This window comes from Macrobrachium nipponense, chromosome 30 (assembly GCF_015104395.2).
Source record: "Macrobrachium nipponense isolate FS-2020 chromosome 30, ASM1510439v2, whole genome shotgun sequence".
In the NCBI taxonomy this organism is placed as follows: Eukaryota; Metazoa; Arthropoda; class Malacostraca; order Decapoda; family Palaemonidae; genus Macrobrachium; species Macrobrachium nipponense.
This window is the reverse complement of record NC_087218.1, coordinates 22,585,500-22,610,247: the sequence shown is the minus strand read 5'-3', so window position 1 is coordinate 22,610,247 and position 24,748 is coordinate 22,585,500. Positions and strand designations below refer to the sequence as shown.

At 44.1% G+C, this 24,748-nt stretch overlaps 1 protein-coding gene across 2 annotated transcripts in view; it reads right to left on the bottom strand.

Moving 5' to 3' along the window:
- The window catches only part of LOC135202372 (SCY1-like protein 2), a 152,502-nt gene extending 129,994 nt beyond the window's left edge, over positions 1–22,508 (bottom strand). The window contains exon 1 of one of the 2 annotated variants that reach the window (XM_064231733.1): positions 22,351–22,508. The gene's annotated coding sequence lies outside the window, so the exon portion shown is untranslated. The remainder of the gene's footprint in view (positions 1–22,350) is intronic. The other variant, XM_064231732.1, reaches the window with a different exon arrangement.
- Positions 22,509–24,748: the final 2,240 nt, after the last annotated feature.

Below are 24,748 nucleotides of genomic sequence, written 5' to 3'. Positions count from 1 at the left end.
AGAAGCCTTGGAAAATCTACCAGCACTCATGAATTCTAGGAACCATTCCCTTAACTGCCAAAATGGTGCTATCGGGATCAATACGTTTTGGTGACGATGAAATTTGTTCAATGCTTCCCTTATTGCGAATGAAGGAAATATATAAAGGAACTTGTTGGACCAATTGAGTGGCATGGCATCTGTTGCCCATGCTAGAGGATCCAGAATTGGTGAGCACAAAAGCAGAAGTTGAAAAATTGTTCAATGTTGCAAAGTCATCCAACATCAGTATTACCCATAGATTCCACAGGTCTAAACAGACCAGTGGTTCTGTGGGAATGACTTGGTTCCAACGGCTCAGCTGGTCTGCCAATACATTCATTCTTCCTTGCACAAATCAGGGGACTAATATTGTCTGATTCTGTTTCGCCCATACAAGGAGGTCCTTTGCTGCCTCAGAGGGAGAAAGAGCAGGCTCCCCCTTGCTTGTTTATGTATGCTAGGGCAGCTACGTTGTCCGAGTGGACTGCTACCATCCTCCCAAATACTACTGTGGAAAAGGCTATCAGACCCAAATGTATTGCCTTTAACTCCTTGACATTTCTGGGCTCAGCTCGTGTCGGCCTATGAAAGGATCCTTAATATCATTCTTTCTAGGTAAAATTAATCTAAAATTACCAGAGAAAAACAAAATTAAGAAAATGTCAGTAAAACTGACTCGCTCACTCTTAAAAAGAAGTGTCGGTATGGCAATAGGGGCGAGTGGGAACACTACCACGAGACATTCACCAATTAGAACTTCCAATCAGAATCCCCACAAGAGAGAGCTGATACCAACGGGCGATGCGGCCGCTACTACTACTACTAGAGGACGCCACGGACAGCAGCGCCCCTAGCGGACATCCTTAATTTTTAGCGCCAGCGTTCGGACGCATTTTCTTGTGCTTGTGCTATTTCACGAGGATTTATATCACCATCCATCATGGAACGTTCTGCCATCGCAACGGCTAAGTTAAGTGCCTCATAAGTAATGTTTTACTGTATTTTAGTCTTCCGGGAACCAGTATTTTCCTTCTAATAGGTCATATACGGTTTCCCGGTTGTCTCGTGGCGGCGCCATGCTGCCTCGTTAAGAATTCCCGGTCCTCCATACTGGGACTTCTTATACTTATGGCTTACTATATCACGTTCATCGTTTGTTTTTTACATCGAGTTTTTAGCTAGGTTAGCCCTTTTACCATTTCTCTTAGTTTGGTATTTAGGGCTATTCTATGTTCCAGCCCAGCATCCCGGCTCTTGCTCTTCATTGGCTATCGCTGGCTCCGAGTAGGCTTCTGTTCCTCGGAACAGTTTGCCTCCTCCTGGGCTTCTTTTTCTTCTACTAAAAGTGTCTTTTCCATCTTTACGATGTAAATTTAGTTCTATTTAGGGTGTTAGGCTAGCCTAGGTGCATGTCCCATGTATTGGTACAGCCTGGTTCACGTGGCCCTTCCACGGTTGTGTTGCTTCGCGGCTTAGGCCACTTGCGGTCACGTGTTCCATCGCACCTTCCCCTTCCCCTTCCCTCCCTACCAGGTATAGGGAGGCGCTGGGGGACCCCTTGGTTGCCATGACAACCTCAGTTGCCTTCCTCCCTCTCTCTCTGAGGAGGCAGGGGTTCCTCCCAGCGGGGGTATAGGGCGACCACTCATAGGGTACCGGGTCTCCGAGCGGGTAGTTGTTGGGACGGGGAGGAGTAGGCCACCCTCCCCTCTCTCTCTCCCGCCGTGTACGCCGAGACCCCCCCCCCCTCCCCCCCCCCTTCCCCAGTTGCTCAGCCACCTTCCCTTTCTATAACGAACGGAGCCTTCCGCCGCAGCCGGGGCACCTTTGGTTATAGATTACTGGCTCCGCCAGCGGGCGGGTGGTCACTACTAGTGGTCGGTTGCTTGCCTACTATATCCTTACATTCTCTCTCTCCCCCGCGACCGGAAAGGGAGCTTGCCTTCTTACCCGGCACTCTTCTAGTAGACGGGTGGGGAAAGTTTGATAATTATTGTTATTTTTAAGGATATACCCTAATTTTACGATGATTTGTTTAATTTTATTATTCATACGTATACCATCCCCGCCATTTTCCGTCGTGGTTTCATTCTACCACCACACCTGGTTGGATTCTATCTCTTGTCTCCGCCGTAGCCTAGGACAACCAACCATTTTCTACCACACGTATTATGGCGGGGCTCTGGTTTAATCTAACTTTTCGCTCCGGCACCAGCGGAGCAACTGTTAGGCTGTAAGTGTTCTCCTGATACTTATGTATCTTTCCACTTACAGGCTCCCAGCTGTCCAGGTCCTGGGATGCAACGCGACGTTGTACGACCCCTGCGGCCACGATGAGTGCAGGTCTCACGCTCCATGTGCCACGCTGTACAACGATATGATCGTCTGGCACCCGGAAGCCTGCGCCATCTGCTACGACCTAGTCAGTCAGCTGGTGGAGGGGGTAAGTCGATTATAGACTTTTTTATCATTTTACTAACAACTCTTAGACATAAGTTTGTTAACCCCGTCCCGCCATTAGAAGCTCATTTCGCCTTTTCTTTCAGGCTGCTGGTGTGAGGGAGGTCGCCCTTGCAACCCTGAAAGCGTGGGTAGGCGGCTTCGGAAAGAACGCCGCCAAAGGCCAGCCTTATATTTTAGACAAGAAGCTGGCCGTCCAGATCTTCCCCGGGGGCAAGTCAACAGGGTATGTTGACCCCTTATCCGCAGCCCCTCTCATAGCCTCCATCCAGCAAGAGATGCAGCAATCTTTCGGGGTCGTAGCCACACAGGAGTCGGTCCCGACGTCGCTACCCTGGACTTCAACATTGAGCCTATGGCGGTAGGTGTGGAGGATTTGTTGGTTGAGGTAGGTGTGTCGGGCGCCCAAGGTCTTTCCTTGGGCGCTCCTGGATCTTCTCCTGTCCCTTCTTCAAGTGCTTCTTTCCAAGGCTTTGTGGGATCTGAGATCCCTAACCGCTCTCCCACTCTCTCTGTACCCCCAAAGGTGAAGGGACAGAGAGAACCGAAGACCCTAGTTAAGACGACTTCTAAGAAGTCGTCTTCGTCTTCTTCAGCTAAGAAGTCTTCGACTTCTTACGCTGACGCGGTGAAGGCCAAGCCGAGCTCTTCTTACTCGAAGAGCTCTAGAAGCAAGTCTTCTAAGGAGAAGGCTCGCGCTCCCGCCGAGCCAATGCCTTCTCCGGCCTCCACCGCATCCACTCCGGTAACGCCGGTTGGAGGAGCGGGGACCCCCCCGCACCTTTGATTCCACTGCTTTCTCAGCAGTGGTGATGCAACAGGTGGGTGAGTTGGTCGGCTCTCAAGTCTCCGCCCTGGGGACAAAGTTTGAGCAGATGTTCGCACAAACTGTCGAGCACTCTGTCTCAATCGGGCCAGTCCATCCAAGATCTCTCTAACAGAGTTAGAGAGAATGAGGACCGAGTAGCTGGGCTCTCTCAGGTCCCCTTCCAGTCTCCCCAGTACAAGTGCTGGTAGTCTCCAGCTTCCACCATATGATTCACTACCAGCTTTCTCTATGGAGAACCCATGGAGAGTAGCCGCTTACGCTCCGTTTAAGGATGGTATGATCTCTATCCGGAGTGTGGAACTCGAAGGATTGAGGACTTCGAGTTTTATCCTCCGGGTTTGACGCAGCCTTTCATGGCTATGCTAGGCTGACCGTAGCGGCGCTTACTAGGGAAGACAAGATCTCTAGGGAGAATGTTCTCTACAGTAGGGATCATGCTCAAACGTGAAATGGGTTCACTGCCTTGAGGACTGGGAGTGTACAAACACCAAGCTCCAGGCTTATAAGAGTCCTTTCACTATTTTTGTGACGGAAGAGGAGGCTTCTCTTCCGTTAGCTACAAAATAGTAGAGACGACTATTCAGGCAGTCCTCAAGGATGAGCCCATGCCACAGCTAAGGGAGGCGGAGTCTACTTCTCCGCTCTTCCCAGCTTTTGGAGAATTGTGGGAGAACTTGCCAGCCACGATTCACGCTTGGTAAGCTCAAAACCGGACTGCGCCATGGACCAGTTCGGCCGGGAAAAGCTCACCCAAGGCTGCCTGATTCCTTTGATTCAGGCAGAGTTCGACGTGCGAACTAGGTTTGGCAGGTCCCTCAATTCGCTGATCATAACAGAGATGGCTGCTCTCTCGTATGGCACGGAACCTTTGTTTAAAAATCTTGGCCAAATCCCAGCTTCAGACGGTTCAGACGGATGCTTTCGACTTCTTTTCCAAGCTAGGAGGAATTGCCGAAAGCACGTTCTGCAGGAGTGCACTATTAGGCACGAGCCTAATAGACTCCTGGCTTCTAAGCATGTGGGGAGCGGATCTCTTCCCAGAGTCCGCTGTAAATGAAGTACACCACGAGGCGGCTAGGCTCAACCAGAGCCTTAGAGCTAGGTGGGGTATTTTCATCTAAGAGGAAGCAAGAATCCGTCCCCACTGCTGGTAAGAAACCAAAGAAGTCTGGTAAAAGGTTCCAGCCTTACCAGAAACACCAGCAACAGCAGCAATTTGTTCAGGCCGTCCCGGTTACCCAACAGGGACAACCTGCTACTTCTAAGCAGAACCAGCCCATCCTCCTGCTGTCTCCTCAGTCACAACCTTCGACCTCCTACGCACTCTCGCCGGCCTTCAACCTACGTATGAAGGTCAGGTCTACCCTCCCTTTAACAGACAATCGAGAGGTAGGGCGAGAGGCTACTTTCGCCAGCGTGGCGCAGGGAGGGCGACAAGGAGTAAGCAGTTCAGAGGAGGGCGTGGTGGTCAACCCGCCCATCAACAATGAGGCTCCCCAGGTAGGAGGGAGGCTGTTCCTCTTCCGTCACAGGTGGGGGTTCAGCAATTGGGCACAGAGCATAGTGTCCAAAGGATTGGGTTGGAGTTGGATCAAAGATCCTCCTCCAATCAAATCATTCCGCCAAATACCATCAAAGGAATTGACAGATTATGCGGAAGAACTCCTTCAGAAAGGAGCTATTGCGAGAGTCAAGCATCTAAAACTTCAAGGTCGCTTATTCAGCGTGCCAAAGAAAGGCTCAACAAAAAGAAGGGTAATCTTAGACTTGTCAAAGCTAAACTCTTTCATTCGTTGCGACAAGTTCAAGATGCTTACCCTCTCGCAAGTAAGGACCTTACTTCCGCGTGGAGCCGTCACAATGCTCCATCGATCTTACAGACGCATACTATCATATCCCTATAAGCCAGACACTTCCGCCGCCATTCCTAGGATTCAGGCTAGGAAATCAGACATTCTATTCAAAGTGATGCCCTTCGGTCTGAATGTAGCCCCCAGGGTATTCACGAAAATAGCAGAAGTGGTTGTGCAGCAATTGAGAACTCAGGGAAATCAATGGGGTAAGCAGCACAAACCTCGACGATTGGTTGATCTGGGCACCAACAGTCGAGGAATGTCTCAAAGCCACCAAAAAGGTAGTTCACTTTCTGGAACATCTGGGGTTCCAGATAAACAAACGAAATCCAGACTTACCCCGGAGTCTCGTTTTCCAGTGGTGGGAATCCAATGGGATTTGTCTTCCCACAATCTGTCAATTCCAGTGGCCAAACGGAAGGAAATAGCAAAATCTGTCAGACAATTTCTCAAATGCAAACAAACATCAAGGAAAGAAAGCCAGGAAAGAATCCTAGGGTCCCTTCAGTTTGCTTCGGTGACAGATATCCTCCTGAAAGCAGGCTAAAAGATATAAATCGAGTTTGGCGATCGAGAGCAAACGCCAAATCTCGAGACAAGTTGTCAGTAATTCCACAGATCCTTCGCAATCAACTCCGTCCATGGTCAAAAGTAAAGAACTTAGCCAAGCGGGTACCCCTTCAATATCCCCTTCCAGTGTTAACCATTCACACGGATGCCTCCCTGTCCGGGTGGGGGGTGGGGGGATATTCTCAGTTCAAACAGGTTCAGGGGACTTTGTCAGTTCAATTTCGCCAGCTCCACATAAACGTTCTGGAAGCAATGGCAGTATTTCTTACCTTGAAGAGACTGCTTCCCCCGAAAAAGTCTCATCTAAGGCTAGTTTTGGACAGTGCAGTGGTAGTTCATTGCATCAACAGGGGAGGGTCCAAATCCAAGCATGTGAACCATGTCATGATAGCCATCTTTGCCCTAGCAAACAAACACAAATGGCATCTGTCCGCCACTCACCTGGCGGGGGTAAGAAATGTGATAGCAGACGCTTTGTCCCGGTCAGTCCCTCTGGAATCAGAATGGTCCCTAGACGACGGGTCATTCCAGTGGAATATGCCGGAGAGTCCCAGGTCTCCAAGTAGATCTCTTCGCCTCACAAGCGAACCACAAGCTCCCTTGCTATGTGGCCCCCAACCTGGACCCTCTGGCTTATGCCACGGACGCCCTGTCGTTAGATTGGGATCAGTGGAGAAAAATTTATGTTTTTCCTCCAGTGAATCTCCTCTTGAAAGTCTTAAGCAAGCTGAGGGACTTTCAAGGGAATAGTAGCTCTGATTGCACCAGACTGGCCCAAGAGCAACTGGTATCCTCTTCTTCTGGAATTGGGTCTCCGACCTCAACGGATTCTTCCAATCCCAAGCTGTCACAATCAGTACAAATGAGGACTGTGTTCGCTTCCTCAGGAATTCTTCAGACCCTAACTTTATGGACTTCATGAAGTTTGCGGCTAATAAAGATGCTAATATTGATCAACAAAATATTCTCTTCCTAGAATCAGATAAAGAGAGAGTCAACTATTAGACAATATGACTCAGCTGTTAAAAAATTAGCATCCTTCCTGAAAGAATCAAACACTACAACCATGACAGTTAATCTAGCTATATCCTTTTTCAGATCCTTGTTTGAAAAAGGTTTAGCAGCTAGCACTATTACTACTAATAAATCGGCTTTGAAGAAGATCTTTCAGTTAGGTTTTTCAGATAGATCTGACTGAATCTTATTTCACGTCTATTCCTAAAGCCTGTGCTAGACTTAGACCTTCTCAAAGGCCTACTGCAGTTTCATGGTTCTTAAATGATGTCCTCAAACTAGCTTCAGATACTGACAACTCGTCTTGTACATTCATAATGCTTCTTAGAAAGACATTATTCTTATTAAGCCTAGCTTCAGGAGCTAGAATTTCAGAACTGTCGGCTCTATCCAGAGATGCGGGTCATGTGGAATTCCTCCCCTCAGGAGAAGTTCTGCTTGCTCCGGATCGTAGTTTTTTGGCTAAAAATGAGGATCCTCTTGCAAGGTGGGCCCCTTGGAAAGTCATCCCACTTCCGCAAGACCTTCTCTTTGCCCAGTATCAACTTTAAGAGCCTTTCTATCTCGTACATCCTCAAGATCCTCAGGTTCTCTCTTCATGAGAGAAAAAGGTGGTACTTTGTCAGTAAAAGGTATTAGACAACAAATCCTTTACTTCATTAAACAAGCCAATCCTGATTCATTCCCAAAAGCACATGACATCAGGGGAGTAGCCACCTCAATTAATTACTTTCAACATATGAACTTTGAGGATCTTAAAAGTATACTGGATGGAAATCTCCGACAGTCTTTAAACGTCATTATCTAAAGTCCTTGGAATCTTTAAAATTTTCAGCAGTAGCAGCGGGAAACATTGTTTCTCCTGATACTGTATAGTAGTTGTAGTACAGATCCAGGTCTCCTTTCTACCTACCTCATCCAACATGCCTCACCCTATCGCCATGCTACTCGGATATCCTAGCCTTAGCCGCTGAAATCATATTAGTGGATTGTCCCTTATTTTTTGCTAGGGACATCCACACTTTGTACTGATAATGTACTTCAGTGTACCTACCCTTATTTTTATGCTAGGGTAGGACACAATGTGTTTGTATATTTTGTAAATAAGTTATCTAAGTAAATCTATTTTGTTAAAAGTTACACTGCATTATTATAATTTACTGTGTTTACTGTAATTTTAAGTACTTTACATTACTAACTTTCTTTTATGTTACTGTTTAGAATAAGTTAGACTTAAGTACTTAGTTTATATGCTGTAATTGATTTACTATATTATATCCCTCATTTTACAACTGCTTTTCATTTGTCCCTTTTTCCCATCTTGTCTGTTTCTCTGGTACTCTTTCATAGGCCGACACGAGCTGAGCCCAGAAAAGGGATTTTGACGAAGGAAAAATCTATTTCTGGGTGATTGGCTCGTGTCGCCCTATGAAACCCACCCTGTATTCTTTGCCCCCCCTGCAGGACAAGATGTGTTTTAGATTAAGGATGTCCGCTAGGGGCGCTGCTGTCCGTGGCGCGTCCTCTAGTAGTAGTAGTAGCGGCCGCATCGCCCGTTGGTATCAGCTCTCTCTTGTGGGGATTCTGATTGGAAGTTCTAATTGGTGAATGTCTCGTGGTAGTGTTCCCACTCGCCCCTATTGCCATACCGACACTTCTTTTTAAGAGTGAGCGAGTCAGTTTTACTGACATTTTCTTAATTTTGTTTTTCTCTGGTAATTTTTAGATTAATTTTACCTAGAAAGAATGATATTAAGGATCCTTTCATAGGGCGACACGAGCCAATCACCCAGAAATAGATTTTTCCTTCGTCAAAATCCCTTTTATGTGCCACTGTAACTGATCCCTTGACCATGTCCCAAAGATTTCCTTCATTCTAAGAGGGCTCCCCAGCCCAAATCTGATGCATTGGAATAGAAGCTTAGGTCTGGGCTCTGAGGGAATAAGAACTTCCCTTCCAGCAACCTGTCTTGATTTCCACCAACACAGGTGTTTCTTGATCTCCGGGGTGATCAACAAAATGAAAGAATCAGGATGTCTTTTCCTGTCCCACTTGTCTCTCAGGTAAAACAGAACTCTTAGATCAAGTCTCCCTAAGGAGACAAACTGCTCTATTGAGGCCAATGTCCCCAGAAGGCTCATCCAGCTGTTGGCCATGCAAGACTGAAGGTTCATGAACTCATCTACCTCCTGCAGACACATCTCCACTCTTTTCGGGGATGAAAAAGCATGAAAATTACTCAAATAAACTACCTCCTGAGAAGGAGTCATCTGTGACTTCAGGTAATTCAACAATAACCCCAAGTCCTGTATAAGGAGAAGTGTTCTCCGAAAGTCCTCTGTACATTGTTCTTTCAACCTGACGCAAAGAAACCAATTGTCCAGGTAGAATGCTATGTTGATCCCCATCAGGTGGAGCCAACCTACTAAGGGAGCCAGAATACTAGTGAAGACTTGAGAAGCAGTTGACAGTCCGAAGCATAGTGCCTGAAACTGAAATACTTAATCCTGAAATATGAATCTTAGGAACTTTCGGAAATTCAGGTGTATTGCTACATGGAAGTGAACATCCTGAAGGTCTATTGATACCATCCAATCCTCTTGACAGATGGATGTTAAAGTCGAATGTGCTGTTTCTATTTTGAATTTCATCTTTTGGACAAATAAATTCAAGGCACTTACATCTAATACTGGTTTCCATTCCCCCAATGACTTTGGGACTATGAAGAAGCTATTGTATAACCCTTCTGAGTCTTATTCTGGGACAACTTCTATCCCTCCTTCTCGAGAAGTGAGGGCACTTCCTCCTCGAGAGATAAAAATCTTTTTGAATTCTCGGAGTAAGTGATTAAGGCAATAGGCCTCTTGGCTAAGGGAGGAGTTTCCATAAATGAAATTGTACATCCATGCCCTAACACTTTCACTACCCATCACGCTGCTCCTTTCTGACTCCAATTCTCCCAATACTGAAGGAGCCTGGCACCTACCTTGGTAAGGAGGACATCAAGTTCAATTTTTTTAAGGGGGTTTTGTCATGGACTTCTTGATGGTCCAGGACAAGAAATGAATGTTAGCTCAGGTCCTAGATGAAGGTCTTTGTCCTCTTCCCTGAAAGGGAAAGGGCTGCAAAGGAGACAATGATTTAAAAGACGACAAAGGAGTAGTCCTTGGATCATATGGAGGACTTCGCTAGTAAGTCATAAGTGGACTTCTTCTGTAATTCACAGGAAATCCCATTTACTGATGCATGTGGAAACAGACCCTCTTGAAAGATGGGCCAGAAAAGAAGAGCAGATCTCTGAACCATTCTCACTCCTTTCGTGGTGTATGAGCACCCCTAACTCCTTTAAAACTCCCATGATGTAGAGGAAGGCTACCTCTCTAGAGCATCCCTAACTACTCTATCCACATACGAAAGTACATTAAAGAGGTCTGATGAGAAGTCAGCCAGTAAGGCAAGATATTCTTGAATCTTGCATGCAAGAGTGCCCATTGTCCAGTCAAGGAAGCTTACTATTCCAAAGACTTAAGAAAAGATTCTTAAGCATATGATCAAGTTCAGCCAATGAGAACATAGTCTTGGCCGCAGAAAAGGCCAACCTACAGGCCGAGTCTATGAGGCTGGAAATGTCTCCTTGGGAGGAAGCAGCCACAACCAAGGAAGAAACCTCTCATGTCATGTATTAAGAATATTTTTTTATTCAAACGACAAGACAGTGGATAAATGAAGTTATACTTTCCTAACTCTTTTCTCCAGTAGCCAGCTCTCTATCTCTCTGAGAGCCTTCCTGGCTGAGATGGAAAGAACAATTTTAGGTAACCTGGCAGTTTCTGCAGGCAGATTACTCATCTGGAACGTTGACACTGAAGACGAAGGAGCTACAGGAGAGATAAAGGATGGATAGTTCTGGAGCAAAAAATGCAATAAAGATGCATAAACTGATGGCAGGGAGTCTTCCAATTCCTTGTCCCCTTCTGCTTCGACTGAAAACACAGGTGAAAGTGAAAAGTCCTTAGTAGCTGTCGACAGTTTCTTCAAGCATCCTAAAATAGTATTGTCTAGTCGCTGTTTAATAGGGACGAAAGGAGGATCCGACAATGCTGAAGTCTGTTATAATGGCATTGATGCCACAATCTCTGGTCTTGTTGACTGTCTCTTGTCACGAGGATGAGGAGGAACCCCATGCAAAGGCACACATGGGCGCCTAAAAGATGCTTACATCTGGAAAAAGGTTCCATCACTAGCACTTGACATTTGATAAATGCTCAATTGTTCTTCTCTTTCCCAAAAGTGGGCGGGGCTAATTACCTACATTAAAAAACAAGTCTCTGCCACGAACTTCAAAATCTTTTAGCTGCTGATACAGTACTAGAAACTTTTAGCTATGTAATTAGTGCTTGGTAAGTTACTTATACAAAAATGGCATTTCATCCACAGCAACCATATGGCCAAACTACATCTTTCTTACATAGATTCTTAATTCCCTTTCTCTATTCTCTATTAAGCTATTCCACTTCTAAACATATCATTTTTCTTTGATTTTGCTATTAACAACAAGTCAACTACACTATTCCACACTCATCAGCTTTCCTTTTTAAATTCTTTTCTAATTTAACTAGAGGGGTTTACCTACGTCTTTTGACACATTTTTTAAACGAGCCTCACAGGTACTCCTCTGCCTTTTTTACTGTAGTACACAATGTATAGTACATGGTATAGTACCTATCATTTGAGAGATACTAATACATATAAAAATGATATTGTAATGATACAATTAAGTTTGTTCATACTTACCTGGCAGATATATATATAGCTGATAATTCCGACGACCGACAGAATTTAAAACTTACGACACACGTAGTGGGAGTCAGGTGGTTAGTACCTATTCCCGCCGCTGGGAGGCGGGTATCAGGAACCATTCCCATTTTCTATTCATAATTTTTATTTCCACTGTCTCCTGAAGGGAAGGTGGGTGGGTACTTAATTATATATATCTGCCAGGTAAGTATGAACAAACTTAATTGTATCATTACAATATCATTTTGTTCATGCAACTTACCTGTCAGATATATATATAGCTGAATCCCACCTTTGGTGGTGGGAGAGACAGAATAGAGGATTTAGGAAACACATATATGCAGATATTTGATATCTTGGTTCCTTACCTGTTAGCATAGCTGGCTTCGTGATTACTGCCACGTAAGTCTGCTTGTGCTACTAGAGTTGCCAGCAAGGTAGAGACCTATGTAGCTGGTGCACTCCAGATGATCTGTCAACAGGGGCGAGACCACGACGTGACTAGACCATGAACCATACTGATGAGGGCAACGAGGCAAAAATACAACCACCTGGCTTAGCTTACCAAAGGTATCCCACTTAACTAAGCTAATGGAAGGGAGACCCGCCCCAGGCGGTCACCCCACAACCATAAAATACAAGTTAAAAACCCCCCTAATCCCTAAAGGATAGGATGAGTGTTACCTCCTGCCCCCAAAACAGTGTCTGCAGCAATGTATGGTCGAGGGAGAAGCAATTTTCGTATGTCACTTTCACCTCCCAAAGGTAGTGTGAAGCGAACACCGAATTGCTTCTCCAAAATGTGGCATTCAAAATATCTTTGAGCGCCATATTTTTGTGAAAAGCTACCGAAGTAGCGATAGCTCTCACCTCGTGAGCTTTCACTTTTAGAAGCTTCAAATCACTATCACTGCACTTATGAGGCTTTCTTAAATCATACTTCTTAGGAAGAACGCCAGTGCATTCTTCGACATAGGAAGATCAGGCTTCCTCACTGAGCACCACAAATTGTCAGAAGAGCCTCTGCAGGCTTTAGTTCTCTGCAGATAGAACTTTAGAGGCCCTGACCGGGACACAGAAACCTCTCAGTTCATTCCCACTTTTTCTGACAACCCTTTGATTTCAAAGGTCCTCGGCCACGGGTTGGAAGGATTCTCGTTCTTTGCTAAGAACGCAGGACTTAAAGAACAAACCGCATTATTGTCCGAAAAACCCAATCTGCTTGCTGATAGCCTGGATTTCGCTAACCCTTTCTTTGCCGTCGCCAGAGCGGTTAGGAAGATCGTTTTCTTCGTCAGATTCCTCAGAAACTGAATGAAGCGGTTCGAAATGACTTGACATCAAGAACTTAAGCACCACATCCAAGTTCCACGAGGGTACTTTAGGTTGGATGACCTTCGTAGTCTCGAAAGATCTAATGAGATCATGAAGGTCTTTATTATTAGTCAAATCGAGTCCTCTGTGTCTGAAAACTACAGAAAGCACGCTCCTGTAGCCTTTAATAGTTGGAACAGCTAACTTCACTTCTTCTCTCAGATAAAGAAGGAAGTCAGCTATCTGGCTCACAGAGGTTGTGGTGGAGGAAATGCCCTTCTTCCTGCACCAGCATCTGAAGACAGCCCACTTCGATTGGTACAGAGCGATTGAGGAGGGCCTCCTTGCAGTGGCAATCGCCTTCGCCACAGGTCTTGAAAAACCCCTCGCTCTGGCCAACTTCTTGATAGTCTGAACGCAGTCAGACTCAGAGCGGGGAGGTTTTTGTGGTACCTCTCAAAGTGGGGCTGTCTGAGTAGATCTTTCCTTAAGGGCAGAGTCCTCGGAAAGTCTACCAAGAAGGACATCACCTCTGTGAACCAGTCGGCTGCTGGCCAGAAGGGGGCGATGAGGGTCATCCTCGCTCCTTCCGATGCCGCGAACTTCCTCATTACTTCCCCGAGGATCTTGAGCGGGGGAAAAGCGTAAAGGTCTAGACCCGACCAACTCCAAAGTAGGGCGTCTACTGCAACTGCTCCCGGGTCCAGAACTGGGGAGCAATACAGCGGAAGTCTTTTCGTCCTGGAAGTTGCGAACACGTCCACATGCGGACAACCCCACAAGTTCCACAGCGACTGGCAAACCTCCTGGTGAAGGGTCCACTCCGTCGGCAGAAGCTGTCCTCGTCGACTGAGAAGGTTCGCTCGAACGTTCTGTACTCCTGACACGAACCTTGTCAGGATAGTGACGTCTTGCGCTTTCGCCCATAACAGGAGTTCCTTCGCGATGGCAAACAGAGAAGGCGAGTGGGTTCCCCCTTGATTTCTTAGGTATGCCAGTGCTGTGGTGTTGTCCGAGTTGATCTGAATGACTTTGCTGGCGATTTCCTCCTGGAAGAACCTGAGCGCCAGGTAAATCGCTGATAGCTCTTTCAGATTGATGTGCCAGGACACCTGTTCCCCTCTCCAGGTGCCTGACACTTCTTTCCCTCCTAGTGTTGCTCCCCAACCCGTGGACGACGCGTCGGAAAACAACACTAGGTCGGGGTTCCGAAGCTTGAGAGAAAGCCCTTCTGCGAGCTTCCGTGGATCTGACCACCAACATAGGTGTTCTTTCACCTCTCTCGTTAACCACAAGATCGCCTCCAGATCTTGTTTAAATTGAAGAGGTCTGAGGTGCAACCTTCCCAGAGAAACAAACTTCTCCAGTGAGGAAATGGTCCCCAGCAGACTCATCCATTCCCTCACCGAGCATGTTTCCTTCCCCAGAAAGGTCGCCACTTTTTCTAGGCATTGCAGTTGTCGCCCCTGGGACGGAAAAGCCCGAAAAGCCACTGAGTCCATCTGAATCCCCAGATAAACTAAGGATTGAGAAGGAGTCAGATGTGACTTTTCGAGGTTTACCAGAAGCCCCAGGGACTTCGCTAACGACAAGGTCGTGTGCAGGTCCTCCAGACACCGGTCTCGCGATGAAGCTCGAATAAGCCAGTCGTCTAGGTAGAGAGAGATCCTTATATTCGCCAGATGAAGCAGCCTCGCCACGTTCTTCATCAGAATGGTGAAAACCATTGGCGCTGTACTCAGACCGAAGCAAAGTGCCCTGAACTGGAATACTTTCCCCTTCAGGACAAATCGCAAGTATTTCCTTGATTGGGGATGGATGGGGACGTGAAAATACGCGTCTTGGAGGTCTAGTGAGACCATCCAATCCCCCGGTCTTAAAGCTGCCAGCACAGATTGAGGTGTCTCCATCTTGAATTTTTTCTTTGTGACGAAGAGGTTTAGGCTGCTGACATCGAGGACGGGTCGCCACCCCCCCGACTGTTTCGGCACTAGGAACAGACGGTTGTAAAACCCTGGAGATTCCAGGTCGAAGACCTGTTCCACAGCTTGCTTCTCGATCATTTGATCTAGCAGATCGAAAAGCAGTTTCTGTTTTTCTCCTCGATACGAAGGAGACAAATCCTTTGGTGTTGAGGATAGCGGGGGTGACTTCATGAACGGAATCCTGTATCCCTTCCTCATGATATCTAGCGACCAAGGGTCGGCCTCTCTCTCTTCCCAGGCTTTCGCGAACAGAAGAAGCCTGGCTCCTACCGGCGGCTGAAGGACTTCCATATCACTTCCTACTCTTTGACGGAGCAGGGGTTTTTCCTCTGGAAGAGCCTCTTCCTCGAGAGGCTGTTTTCGAGGAAGATCCAACTCGAAAGGGCTTCGGTTTCTTGGTAAAAGAAACGCCAGAAGAAGAAGCAGCTGCTGGTCTCCTAGAAGACTGAGCCAGAAGATCTTGCGTTGCCTTCTCCTGAAGGCTCGATGCTATGTCCTTAACCATAGTCTGGGGGAAGAGATGGTCTGAAAACGGAGCGAAGAGCAAGTCCGCCTTTTGCGCTGGAGAGACGGATTTGGCTGTGAAATTACAGAAGAGTGCTCTCTTCTTGAGAATCCCCGAGCTAAAGTGAGTAGTCAACTCCTCAGAACCATCCCTGACGGCCTTGTCCATGCAAGACAGTACACTGGACAGCTCCCCCAGACTAATGGTATCAGAACTCCTGGACCTGGCGTCCAAAACTCCAAGACACCAGTCGAGAAAGTTGAAGACCTCTAGAGTCCTGAAGAGGCCTTTTAGATGGAAGTCGAACTCGTTATGAGTCCAAGAGACTTTTGATGAAGACAGGAGGGCTCTTCTGGAGGCATCCACAATGCTCCCAAAATCACCCTGAGCAGAGGCTGGCAGTTTAACGCCTACGTTCTCTCCCGTCTCGTACCACATGCCCCCTTTTCCGCAGAGTCTTGATGGCGGCAAAGCAAAAGAGGACTTGCCTGACGCTTTCCTCTTCTCCATCCAATCGTGGATTTTGCGGAACGCTTGCTTCGTGGAAAGCGACTTCTTCATTTTAACGAATCCTGATGCCTTCGACACTTTGAATGAAGAAAATTGAGAAGGAGGAGTACGAGGGGCTTCAGGTTGAAATGTTTCTCCAAACTCCGACTGGAGAAGACGCGTCAAAACTTTGTAGTCCGATGAGACAGGAGCTGGCTGCTGCTCTTCCTCTGCTTCGGCTAAATCATCGCTAACTCCCTCTTCAGAAACTGGAGAAGTTGGAGGTAGTACTGAAGAAATTCGACGAACAGGTAGGGTTCCCTCTTCCACCTGTGCTTGCGTTGGTGAGGAACTGGCTTCCACTAGCGCGCGCTTGGCGTCCGAAGCCACACGTTTGGCGCCGACAGGTGCGCGCTCGGTATCTACTAGTGCACATCTGGCGCTCACTGGCGCACACCGAGCGTCCACAAGTGCACGCTTGGCGTCCACTGGCGCGCGCCGAGCGTCCGCCAGCGCGCGCCCGACGTCCACTGGTGCACGTTTATCATCAACAGGTGCGCGCTTGGCGGCAACAGAAGCGCGCTCCACTTGCACAGAAGCACGCTCAGCGTCCACAACTCGCTTATGAACATCCGAAAACGTGCGAGCGGGTGAAACCTCATCCTGATAGCGAGAAACTAACCTCACCTCCTCTAGAGAGCTGCTGGGGAGCAGAACGAACTCTAGAGGGAAACTCAAACGGAGAGAGAGGCGAGCGAGGAGAAGGAGAAGGAGAAGGTCTTGACTTCTTCACAGGAAGCCTATCATCCTTCCTACGACGATGCGGAAGAGACTCTCTAGAAGCAAGAACGTCCTGAAGTTGTTGCTGCAGAGACTGAAGCATCCTCTTGGTTGGCGAATCTTCCTGTTCTGGGGAGGGACTGATCCTGTGAGCAGGAGAGTGGCGAGGGGACGCCTCCCTCCTCCTCCCAGGCACGGCCTCTTCCCGAGCTCTAGAGCGACTGTATCGCTCGAACGAGTTACCCGAATCCAGGTCCGAAGACTCTCTACGCCTTTTCTGCGGCGGGAAAGCGGCGAACGCACTATCAGGAGAAGATCTAAGTTCCGGAGAACTTGGACGTGAAGCGTCACCAACACGTGCCGTCCTTTTCAGCGGACGGGAAGCACCATGAGAACTCCACCCTTTACGTGGGGATGAAGCCTCCGAGGACGAAAAACACTCCTTGAGGAGACGTGCACGCGCACGCTCCTTGGCAGTCTGGGGATTTTCTTCAGTAACTGCCGAAGGCACGCAAGATCGGTGGGGGTTCCTTGTAACCCTCCTTGGGCTTTCGACATGCTCCCTCCCCGGGTCCTGGGAGTCAAGCAGAGGTCCAGGCCTAGAGGCGAAACGAGGCCGATCTGACGCACCCTCCACTACACAAGGGGTATCACTGCACTTCTGCACATCACTTTTGCTCTCAACAGCCAACACTTTCGATTCTAAATTTCGAATCGACTCCAAAATTAAGGACAAAGTATTACTCTCTACTGACACTGTTTCAGGGCCCGGAGGCAACACTACAGGGTTAGGAGAATTAACAGAAGGAGGGTTAACAGGAGAAACATTAATTTCTTGCATACCTGAAACACTCCTGGAGGAAGACCTCCTTAACCTATCCTTCTCTAGTTTCCTAAGATAGGTCTCATACGCCTTCCACTCAGAATCTGTTAACCTTTCGCACTCGTTGCAATGGCTTTCATACATACATTCATGCTCCCTGCAACCTTTACATACCATATGTGGGTCTACTGAAGCTTTCAGTAGCCTACCTCTACAATCAGTCCTAGAACAAAATCTAGCGCTAGCTGTACTAGACCCTGACATTTTATCCAAAGAGAAATCCAAACCAAAATCAATTCAATCCACTAATAACGTGTGCCTAGCCACCGATCCAAGTCAATTAATCCAAAAAAGAACCAAAAGGGATACTCAAGTAGCCAAAAGTTTCCAAATCCAGACAGAGGTGCTGTAAACAGATGTTCACAACACCGGCGACAGAAAAATTATGAATAGAAAATGGGAATGGTTCCTGATACCCGCCTCCCAGCGGCAGGAATGGGTACTAACCACCCGACTCCCACTACGTGTGTCGTAAGTTTTAAATTCTGTCGGTCGACGGAATTATCAGCTATATATATATCTGACAGGTAAGTTACATGAACAAACTTATTTTTTCTTGAAAATTTAAGTAATAAACAAACAGATATCTGCAATTTGTGCTTGATTTGTCAAAATACAGTAAAAATTATTATGTAGGCCTACTCAATAAGCATTCCAAAATATTCTTATTGTTTATATATTGAATTTCCTTTTCATCTACCCATGAATTTTATATATGAAAATTACCTTTAAAAAATATTTCATCTAGCCCATAAATTTGATATATGAAAATTACCTTTATAAAATAAACATAAAAATTTCCTGACAAACAATTTGAGCCATATGAGATGCTGATAATTTATGTGATTGACTTCTAGCCAGGTTACCCTACGAGGGCAGCTGCTAGTTTTCCTTCATTCTGACTACGTACGTATTAATGACTTAGCTATCAAGCCCTAAACTTACATCTATTCATAAATTCAAATCCTAGTTACTGTTTTTCAAGTACCAATTAAAAAAGCTTTGTTACCATAATGTAACAATAAACTTTATCATCACAAGTTGATAACTGTACATACGTATAGTAAAACTGTACTATGTATAATAAATTAATTTCTTGACTAACATATTAATTTTCCCACTGATTAAGCTTTCTGCCTTTTTGATTAATTTCACTAATACTATGACTTAGCACTAACAATTCCATGGATACCTATGATACTATGACCTACCTTGTTGAGGGAGTGCTTCTGGCATTCTGGACCCCAATAACCCTACATCTTAATTTCTTGAAGGAAACCTTCTGTGCTTTGAAACTTACAGTAATTGAGCAAATTTGCACGGATGTTACTAAACAAGCTGAGTCAAGTAGGATGACTCATCAGCACTAGGCCTATTTAGCTCTACTATTCATAAATCATACTTGCTAGAATTTGTAATTCCATAACAAATCATAAACTAGTCAAGTATTTTTCACTTACTTTTAACCAAAAACACTGATGTTTATCATGTAAAATGTACTGCAATGATACACGCATTAACAAACGTAAACTAATAAAACTCTGACTACAGCTTTTCCAGATAAATCAATACCACTATTGATAGTTTCAGTGGAAAACCCTTAATAAATGACATAGAAAAAGTGCCTAAACCTGAAACAATTTGCACACTAGTCTGTGCAAGCTGTTATTAAAAGTTTTCATTAGAATCATTCCCATACGATTACATATAAACAAAAAAAAGTTTGCGTAAGAGCAATTTTCAGGTGCATGCACTTTCTTTAAGCAGTGAAATAGGTCAGGCATAGTCCTCTTAAGAAGCCATAAACATTTAGCAGGAGAAAAGCCTTTATATGTTAAACTGTAAATATTTAACTCATCAAGAAATTGAATAATTGTAAGGAACAGCTCCACATGGAGAAATTGTTTAATAATACAACTTTTTTGTGAACAATATAGAAAAGGGTGCATATGACACAGTATTGTGTAATAGAGTAAATGACCGAATGGTGACATGGCGGCCACCTCTCTCAGAACATGCCCCTTCCTGAAAAAGCGTGTGAATTATGCCATTATTTCGTAATTTAGGAGAAAACACTTACTTCTAGAGAAACATAGAGGTCTCGGTGTGCTGCCAGGATGAGCCACAACTCTTGACTGATACTCATGGCAGCAAATTCAAGTACTTTTTGGGGAAGGTGGCTTCATTCTGGGATCGGTGGCCACTATATCGCCACTTGGTCATTTACCCAAACTTGAAACTTGACAAATTTACCAAAATAATGTGAGAAATTTACCATGTTTTGTTCAGGTTTTTATGCAGAAAGATTCCATAGGATGCCATGTTAAGTACCAGTGCTCAGGGATTAACATAAAGATATATACACAAAAGAAAATAAATCTCTCACTTGACTTTAGTTAATTTCTCAAGTTATCTCATCTGTACTGCATCATAGGTCCTGTACTTAATTATACAGTTCGGTAAAAAAAATTTGATAAGCAAATAATAAGCAACATCTCCATCTCGAGCTCTTCCTTGGAATTACCATAAGTTGTAAGTATTCCACAATCCTGGAAATATATGCAAAATTATCATAATCCAATTATTAGTCTTCTTAAATTCCATGTTAGTGAGATACCATCATATGCTAAGTAGCCTATTCATCAGAGATCAACCATAATGTTTATAATTCGCTGCAAGTTGCCAAAAGTGATTCCAATTTTGCCATCACTAGGTTCAGGGGAAAATGACATCAAAAAGTAGGCCTCTGCAACTATGACTTAAACTTAGGCTACCTACCTATAGCCTACTAGCTAGGGTAAACAATCACGGACGATCCATCGTCATCACACTGGCCAGGCCTTATTCACTCGATATTTAATTGGTGAAACAAGACTATAATTACAACTTTAAGCATACCATTCAAAAGATTGAAGTTTGGTCAACATAATGTGATATATGAAAGCCCCATACAAACTAAAATAAGCATGTGATGCTCTTCGTAAAATATGTTTTCAAGGCAGTTTGGAAATCCAATACGGCGGCAATCGTGAGGCTGGCTGGTCTAACCATGGACAATCCACCGTCTTTCCCAGCCTTCCCAGAACTCATTTGAACAATGTTAGCATATACTATATGTAATGTTTATTGATCTTACTCAAGATTGCAATTGCAATCAGCACAATAAAACAAATTTTGTTGCCTATATTAGTGAAAGTCTGAAACTTTTTATTCCCAGGGTCATGGTTTGAACTGAATTCATTTTTACCTTATAATCGGTGGTTTTATCCTTACTGCCATCACAACTGAAACTCCACAGTGCTTCTTTGATTGTAATTATACACATTTTGGTCTTAATTCACTCCACATTGCACTTGAACCACGTTACTGTTCCTGGTTCCTAAGTACTCACTCCGCAAACACAGTTACGAGCAGCAGACAACAACACTGATTATGGGTGCAAAGCTTTATTCCCTTAATTGTTTACTTTAGTCACTATTTAGTTTAACTTTACTTCAAAATGTTTATTTAATTCATATCTATTATCCCTTTTTTGCAACCAAATTAACCCCGAAAAATTACAAATATTTTGGATGTATACTTGCAAGCAGACGACGCGAGGAAAAATGACTCATCGTTGCCAATCTAGTGGAGCGTCACACATACACCGATGCATTTACAAACTGTTTCCATGAATTCTAGTTGTCATAGTAGTGCAGTAATTTTAAAATTGCTGTAATATGTATTTATATTACAAACAGATGCGCTAATTTCACTTATTTCCCCGGTTTTGTGTAAGTCTCATACCCAGTTTGGAGGGTAAACACATTCCAATTGACAACACTGATAAACAACTGAAGAGCACAAAACGCTGCATAGAATGCCGTAGTCCCCTTCGATAAGTATGGTTAGAGGTCGGGTGTATGACTGTTGTGATGAAAGTGCCCCAGCGTCTATGGGTACAAGTTGTGTGCGGATTTAGCACAGGAAATGGGAAGTTTATTGACACAAGCAACTCCGTAAACATCGACATGGCGTCAATCTTCTAAATATTCCGAGTTGTAGGTAAAAATTTTGAAAGCGTTTTGGTGGTGTGGGCACTGCGTTGGCCACCCTTTTCATTACCCTCTGTTTAAATCTTAAAATATGGCCTTAATTTCTAACTTTGGAGAAAATATCTACTTCGAAAGGAGAGTAGAGGTCTTGAGCTCCTTCTCTCACCACCAACAACTCGTGACTGACGACCATCTCCCGTGTCAGGATGCATTGAAAGTACTTTTTCGGAGGGTGGCCTAGTCGTGGTATCGGTGAGTTGCCCAGTACACGCGGTGTTTTACCCTAACTCCAGCCTGGGCTGCTCGTTTTACAAAGTCCAGCTTTGCCTAAAATTTTATGAACTAAGCAAACTAAGCTAAGATTAGACTAACTAAGCCTAACTGGAATCATTTAGGCAGATTATGAGGCCAAACCAATATCAATGTCACATTCCTGTTTAGGTTAGTAGTCTGGAATTTTCTCCAAAAGCCTCAAGGTTAGTAGTACCTAGGTAGTCAGGCAACGATTCACGTTCACAACCTAGAGGTAGCTACTAGGCTATAGGGGGTTACCAAGCATTTAACCCATTAGCATACGTTCTTTGTTGAAGAAATGTTAATTAAATTGCCTAAGTTAATGGCTATGAGGGAAGCTGCAAAACTAGCGTAGGCCTAAATTTCGCTTCAGGATTAGGCTAGGTATGGCTACTAGGCTATAGGTAGGTAGGCTATACTAGGCTACAAGGTCTTAGAAGGAGGTTGTTATCGTTACCTATCTAGCAAATATGGCCAGACTGGCCTTAATATCTTGCCCGATTTCACGTCAGTACTCTCACCTTGGTATAATTTTGTTGAATTTGAGACAGGAACTTCCCTTCCGAATGACGTCACACGCACAGATTATGATTCACTACCTACACAAGTGTCACTGTCACCCATCAGCTGTTGATGTTTGGCAAGTACTAATATTCCGGGCGTTTGGTACACGGGCAGTACAAACGCCTAATATTGTGTGCTTTTTCTTCTTCTTTTTAATATGATGTTAATATCAAAATAAAATTTCGTTTTCTTTATTCAAATATACGAAAAATGTGCACGTGCCCAACATTCGTTTTATAAGCACGAAGTTACCTTTTATTTCCGCTGACAGTTTTGCGTTCATCCGTGATGCCTCTCCGATATGTTTTTTTTTTTCTTTTCTTCCTCTGTAATTTATCAGTTTTTTTATCACATAATCTATTTCTATTCAAAGTTTTTTTTATCTCCAAGTGAATCTGGGCTTGCTGTCATATTTATCTTCCCTTTTTAAATCAAAGAATTCGTTAACTGATTTCTTGTAAAACTGATGATGTAAACTATATGGCTACATGGCTTTAAGGTTATTTGTCCTGTTATTATTCTTCGTGTATTGATTTTTCCCATTCATTTATATATATATATATATATATATATATATATATATATATATATATATATATATATATATATATATATATATATATATATTCCATGTACAGTCTTTTTTACGTGTTATTGAGACTATAGGTTACTTTCAGTAAAACATTTACAATACGCAAATTAATATTTTGTAAATGTCCGTTATGACGTAACTTTCAAGAGTGCAGTCTCCCATTAATGTTGACATTACACAAAGTTACCTTATGTTTCCTATTTGTAACAGGTTTTAAGCGAACTACGACCTTTCATCAATTGCGTCTTTCTTTTAAATTCTCCCGGTTGCCGGTTAGTGGGAATATTACTTAATGGATACATTCTTACAATTCTACACAGCAAATCAAAAACGATTTAGTTCCCTTACCAGTAGGATCTAAATCTTACGACACGAGAGGCAAAAGATTGCACGGTTCCTCCAAGCATTGCTAGTCATGGTGCGCATACAAATAACGCCTAAGCAAGATCGAACTGTATTTTTGGCTGTGGCAGATTAAACTTATTCCTCCCACCTACATTCGTCCACAACTATATAGGTCTTTATTAGTGGGTCAATCAATAAACAGAAGTGGAGCTTTACGGAAACAAGGGAAGCATGTGTAGTGAAAGGTGGCATAGACTCATTGTGCCCTTAGGCCTAAGCTTTGAAATTCGTTTACATACAATGGCAGATTTAACAATGAGGCTGCAACCTCACGCCAGGAAATTAGGGTTCATAATGATTAGAAAATCTAAATAAATAAATAAATAAATAAATAAATAAATAAATAAATAAATAAATAAATAAATAAATAAATAAATAAATAAATAAATAAATAAATAAATAAATAATAACATTTACGTGCTGAAAGGAAGATAATTTGGTGATTATTACACTGGGCCTCTCATTGTGCAACAAATCGATGATATCTTGAAAAATTTTAAACGATGAAGTTGATTCAGATAATACGGTTAAATCCCGGGCTTCGAGAGAAGCGATGCGTAAATATGTGCAATGCATGTCACTTGCAGGCAGGGCTTTGGCCCCACCCAGCTTCAGTGAGGCCCTGTACAGGTTACAGAGCAAGAGATTTAGCGAATTAGAAAGTTATTTTCCTTACGTAGTCGTTAATTTTCATACGAAAAACTGGCTGTTCAATGCAGCAACACGGCCCAGGGAATAGTGTGAACTGAGGACCTCTTAAGCATCTAATATCTAATGAAAATACAGTGGCAACAAAACAACATTAATATTCTATTCTCCAAACGAAATTACACCTGGGGAAATGTATTCGATAAACATGAATATTTTCATACGTTTATAATACAATTGATACCACTGATTTTACGTAGACATCTGAATTGCTCAGGTAGGCTTACTCGAAAGTATAAAATATATCATCATTCATTTTCCTTTTTTTCTCGCGTTTCTAATTGAATTTAGGTTTTCAAAGATAATCACGTCACAACAACAGAGCTACTATTTCAGTATAAACGAAGTATGGGATAGGCCTCCACGACTCTCAAAGCTGTTCACACCAAACCATTTACCACAACAAAATATAAGAACCCCCAGATTCTGTGTACTCATAGACTCAACCTGCAGAAGCATCTTTCCCTCTAGCCTGGCCTAAATAAAGACAGAAGTTTCCCATTTCAGTGGTTTTGGCCATTTCTCTCTCTCTCTCTCTCTCTCTCTCTCTCTCTCTCTCTCTCTCTCTCTCTCTCTCTCTCTCCACTTACCCACTTCACCTATAGACTATCATCATCCTTTAAATGCTGAATCCAGGGAAGAAAAACTGT